Raw genomic sequence first — 6,000 nt, 5'->3', positions numbered from 1 at the left:
CACACACACACACACACACACACACACACACACACACACACACAGAATGCTAGTGCTGCCAGCAAGATGCTTCAGTGGGTAAAAGTGCTGCCACTAAGCCTGATGACCTGAGTTCGAGCCCCAGGATCCACAGTGGAGAGAATGGATTTCTAAAAACTGTCCTCTGATCTCCATTCACACACATACATCATACATACCACACATACACGACTGCTACTACTACTGATCATGATGATAAAAGGAACACTAGGGAAAGACTGTGCTGAACAAGCAGACAAGGTGTATTTCCTGAATACTTCTAATCACCACGTAATAATCTCAATGGACTCTACAGCTTAGAGAGTCACATGCATGAACATATTTTCCATGGAAATGTAGATACATGCAACATCGATTTTCACTTTTGCCTCAAAATGTCCTTTAAGGATCTTTACTGAGGGAGGATTGGAGTTAGAAAAGATGGCTCGGATGTTAAGAGCACTGACTGCTCTTGCAGAGGACCCAGGTTTGATTCCCAGCATCCACATAGAAGCTAGCAACTATCCAAAACTTCAGTTCCAGGGGATCCAATGCCCTCTTCTGGCCTCCATGGGCACTGCATGCATGTGGTGCACTTACATACATGTAGGGAAAACACTCATAGCCATAAAATAAAAATAAACACATTTTTTAAAAAAAGACTATTGGGGCTGGAGAGATGGCTCAGTGGTTAAGAACACTGGTTGTTCTTGCCAAAGACCTGGGTTCGAATCCCAGCACCCACATGGCAGCTATCCGTAACTCTGGTTCCAGGGGATCTGACAGTCTTTCTGCCCTCTGTGGGCACTGCATGACACAGGTGCACTTACCTACATGCAGGCAATACACGCATACACATAAAGTAAAAACAATAAATATTTTTAAAAAATCTTTACTGGCCAAGCATGATGGCACCCACTTATAATCCTAGCACTTGGGAGGTGGAAGCAGGAGGGTCAGGAGGTCAGCCTCAGCTACATGTAAATGTGAGGCTAGCCTGAGCTACATGAGACCTTGTCTCAGAAACAAAAGGTCTAATGTTAAAATCCCAGTAAATGTGACACTGGAGATCTCAAACCCATCATTATGACAAGAGACAGAGGAGACTTACCCAATGTGGGGTGGGGAAGTAGATGTGCTATCTCAGGCAAGAGAGTCTGCAGAGCTGCATCCCATTAGAGAAAACGGGAGTCAGCAGGGCAAACTCCTGTATGGCCAGGCTGGCTGAGTGCTCCGGAAAGGAGCAATTTTAGGGTACCCAGGGCAGGAACCCTGACCCAGCCTGGAGTGCCGGCACCTGCTGGCACCACAGGTGCTCCAAGGGCTTCACTCTAACACAGATACCTCCTGTCTTCTGGGCTGAGCTCCCTCTACTCAGCAGCTCCTGCCCATTTTCCCTCACTCTACAACATATGTAGGGAAAGGAAACGCAAGTAAAAAGCATTTTCCTGCTGCTGTAGAGAAGCTTTTTTCTGAGACATAGGACACACTCATCACTTGCTCTCTCTCTGACTTTCCAACTTAACTTTCAGGACACTCTGTAAGATAAGGACCACATAGCATACCAGGCACCTTTCCGAAGGGCACCAGCACATGCTTAGCTGAGTGGAAAGTTCCAGAGGTGTCTAGAATGCCACTCACTGCCAGGTGGGGTTGTCAAATGGGTGGTAAAATTCTGACATCTTTTAAACTTGCCTTTTCCCAGCACACAAATGTGAAGGCCTTGGCAAATCTGCTTGGGGGATGGGAGGTATTTCTGCCAGAAAGGACCGGAACCTTCCATCTTTTACCTTCATGTTCCCAAGAGGGCTGCAGAAGAACTAGAAGAACTAAACCAACCATTTTGCAGAAGTCACACCCAGGCAACATTTAGCACATTGGGTTGTCCATAAACTGTTAAAACTGGGGCCTGCTTTCCCTTGCATCCTTCAAGGCTTGCTCGAGCTCTCCTGAGTAGTTAGTTATCTGTTTTGTAGCAATTTTGTGATCTAGAGGTAACTGTAACTTGCTGAAGTTTGAGGATTTTTTTTTTTTTTAAATATAACACTCTAAAAAAAAATCAAGAGAATCGTAACTATCAGGGCGAGGAGGCTGGGGACGAAAGACACTGTTATTCTTTATTGGCTTCCCACAAATGTGTTAAGAAGGTGTCCTAGTCTCACCACTTCAAGTCCTTTGGGCAGGAGGAGCCCCCAGAGTGAACTTACAGGTGCCCACCTCAGAGTCTACAACAGGGGCTCCAAGTGTGACTAGAAGTGCCAGTTCCATGAGGGCTCCTCCCTGTACCTCCTTCTCCTGTCCCTGGGTCCTTAGTAAAGAGGACCCAGCACCCATAGCAGGATGCGGTGTGCTGCGTCTCATCTGAAGTCTTTGTGGGTGAGAGAGAAGCATCCTGTTTGCCTGCCGTGGCCCTGAGGCACAGACTTCAGAGAAGAAACACGGCTGTGTTGGAGACACCCAGGGTGGGTGGAAGTGGAAGGCTGGAATCAGGAGGTTGCCTCAACTGGGGTTGGAGCTCAAGAGTCCCACAAGCTAGCAGGGGAGATCCCCAGAGGCCCCACACTCCTGTGCTCACTCAGCTATCTGCTGTGAGTTGTTTACTTCTTTAAATGTTTATTTATTACTGTGTAGGGAAGGGTAATGCCACAGAGTACATGTGGAAGTCAGAAGAGCTGGTTCTCTCCTTCCATCCTTCCATCATGGGATTCAGGGATTGAACTTAAGTCATCAGGTTTGCATGGCAAGTGCTCTTACCTGCTGAGCCACATCGACAGCCCTGTTGCAAACTATTTAACAAGGGCACAGGGCCATTCCCTGTGGTGGGCAGGTGTGAACTGCCCTGCCAGTCTCAAAGTCCTCAGGATGGGATTTCCAAAGGTTCTCACCTGAAGCAGGTGTGGGTAGCTGGCCCAGACAGACTTCATTCCTGGCTGGACACAGACTCCTGGCTCTGCGTGGAGTCCAGTGGCTGGTTCCCACCGCTAACAGCAAAAGGCTCCCAGGCATTGGCTTGGGAGTATGGGACAGCAGGAGGCCACTCTCATGGGTGGTATCCAGTGGGGCAGAAGCATGCAGAAGACTCCTATGGATCTCTCCCAACTACTGACTTATCACAGGGCAAATGGCTGAGAAGGGAACCCCTTTACCAGTGTGCTCAGCAGAGGTTCAGGCTAGGTCCAAACCCGAGAGACCTGGGACCACATGCCAGACGGGGCAGAGCATTCTCCCAAGTAACTGTCACAACAACGTGGGGACCCTGGTTCCACAGAGAAGGAAACTGGGCTTGGGGCTCAGAGCTTTGTCCAATGCAAGTGTGCTGCTCAGCCAAAATGAGCCACCAGACACGTTTTCCTCACAGTTCTAGAGGTTGGAAGTCCGAGGCACACTGCCGACAGCTGGCTTCTTCACATGTTCATCCCGTGTCTATGTCCTAATCTCTTCTTTTTTAAAAAATATTTTATTTGTTATTTTTATTTATTTTATGTACATGAGTGTATTGCCTGCATGTATGTAAGTGCACCAGTGTCATGCAATGCCCACAGAGGTCAGACGAGGGCATCAAATTCCCCTGAAACTGGGGTTACATACATACAGGCAATACACTTATACACATAAAAAAAAATACATTTTTTTAAAACCACAAATTTAAAATGAGGTTTACAGAAAGTTAAATGTGGAAAATTGTCCCTGAGCATTAACTGACTGAATACTTAATTTCAAAACTGTACTTAGGGGCTGGAGAGATGGCTCAGTGGTTAAAAGCACCAACTGCTTTTGCAGAGGACTTGGGTTCTGTTCACCCACATAGTGGCTAACAGCAGTTCCTAACACCAGTTCCAAGGGGCCTAATGCCCTCTTCTGGCCTGCACAGGCATTGCATGCACTGGTGCACTTACAGATATGCAGGTAAAACACTCATACACATAAAATAAAAATAATTGCATCAAAAAATTTAAATGTCTCCCATGCAACAGAGAGCCAGAAAAACAAAAGGTCACAAATGGCCAAAATGTAGAGAATAAGAGTCTTCAGAGTGCGGGTCCTTGAACAGAATATTAAAATCCACCCACCCATGGCTCAGGGACCATTGCAGAAGGGGGGGGTTGATTGTAAGAGCCAGGGAGGAGGTGCATGACCATATGGAAATAAGAGTCCTACAAGCTCCTGGAATACTTCTCATATGACCCTACAGCAATGTTGTCAGCATGCACAAGACCCATGCAAAGTCAAGCAGACAAAACCCCAGTACAGAACGGTGGAAATAAACAGTAAGCCCCAATCTTATTTGAAGAATTATTAGCAACTGATTACTGCTGGGTGAGGAAGAGTGGATCTTCTTGAAGGGAGGGACTCTAGATAGGCTGACTAGAACTCAATGGGTGAATATGTACTGAGGGACATCTAGGGACAATAATACAAGTGACAGAATATATGAATTCAAGTTGGAGGCTAGTAGAGAGCAGGGTATAAAGATGATTAAGATGTTCTGTATGAAATACACAAAAAAATCAATAAAAATTTTAAAAAATTTAAATGTACTTAATTTAAAACAATGATCCCTAATATATCCAACCATGTGTTTATGAGAATAGGAAGGAAAGAATGTCCTAAAGGTTAGTAGCAGGCTGAATAGTGCCCCACCTAGAACCTCAAAATGTGGCTTTTTGGGAAACAGGTCTGGTGAAGGATGTGAAAGGTGAAATCACCCCGCAGGTTAGGGAAAGCCCCAATCCAAAGGCTGGTGTCCTTCCCCAAAGAAAGCAGGACACACGGGCCTACAAAGAATGGGCCATCTAATGACGGGGCAGAGACAGGAGTGGCTCAGTTATAAGCCTGTGAACACCAAGAACAAGCAACGACCAGAAGACTAAGGAAAGCTCCTCTTCTAGAACCTTCAACAGGAGCCCAGACCTGCCCACAGCTGATCTCAGATTCCTAGTCTTTTCTACTGTATAAGAAATTTCTGCTGTTTGAAGGTATGTGAGACTGGCATGCTGTTAGGACAGTCCTAGAAAACTGCCAAAGGAAAACCCACAGATGTGTTTCCTCACTATTCTGGAGATCAACGTGCCAGCGTGTTCCCACAGAAGCAGAAATGAGCTGGCGCTCGGAGTCCCAGTCGGTTCTACCAAACAGGCCAGCTGACCCCACCAGCGTGACTGGGACCTGAGCAACACAGTCAGAATCCTAGGTGTCTACAGGGAAGAGAAGAAAACCGAAGCCACTCGGGCAGGAGGAGGAAGCAGCTGAAGGTGGGCCTCTGAGCAGACCAAGAAGATCGTCCATCGCTAGAGAACCCAATGAGGCAGAAAACTTGAGTTGGCAGCTGAACTACTTCCTGTATCTTTTTTTTTTTTTGACAAGACAGCTGTGGCTTAGCAAGGTTCCTAGTTTCGCAGCCCCTACATCTGCGCACCACATGCCCGCACTGTAAACTGTTTAGCCTGTTGCCTTGGGATCCCCTCCGGCACGTTGCGGAGGTGGGACAAGGAGCCTCCTGCACATGTTTGACTGTGCCCTGGGCCTTCCAATGCAGAGTTGCCGCATCACCAAGACAGACAGAGCAGCGATGGATCTACAAGGAAAAGTACCCTGTGGCACTCCAACCTCAGACCATTCCAGTGTGCTGCTACAGGAAAGGGCTCAGTGGAAGCACTCGGTTCAGAGCAAAAGCCACTCACTGCCTCCATCCACTGCATTTCGAGCCTAATAAATATTTGAACACCTCTCAGAAGACAAGTACTTAGAAACACACGCCTCTCTTCTTTTCCAAGCTGTCCACCAGGTTACTTCAAGCTGTGCAAGGAGGAAATATAAATCTTTCAATGTAACAAAGTTTGCTGCTGGGATTCCATATTTGCTTCAAGCACCACTGTCTCTGAGTTGTCATTCTAGAACTTTCTCCCTCCTCATGTACCTGGACTAAAGATCTGATTCCTATCCATGTGAATATAGGAAGTGAGAAGAAAGGAAGTCCCTCCC

General features: G+C 46.9%; 1 protein-coding gene across 1 annotated transcript in view; it reads right to left on the bottom strand.

The window, feature by feature from the left end:
* The window catches only part of Rgs10 (regulator of G protein signaling 10), a 43,168-nt gene that overhangs the window by 570 nt on the left and 36,598 nt on the right, over positions 1-6,000 (bottom strand). The window lies entirely within an intron of this gene.

This window comes from Nannospalax galili, unplaced genomic scaffold, assembly GCF_000622305.1.
Source record: "Nannospalax galili isolate Female #2095 unplaced genomic scaffold, S.galili_v1.0 scaffold31, whole genome shotgun sequence".
NCBI lineage: Eukaryota > Metazoa > Chordata > Mammalia > Rodentia > Spalacidae > Nannospalax > Nannospalax galili.
This window is presented reverse-complemented; position numbering and strand designations above follow the sequence as displayed.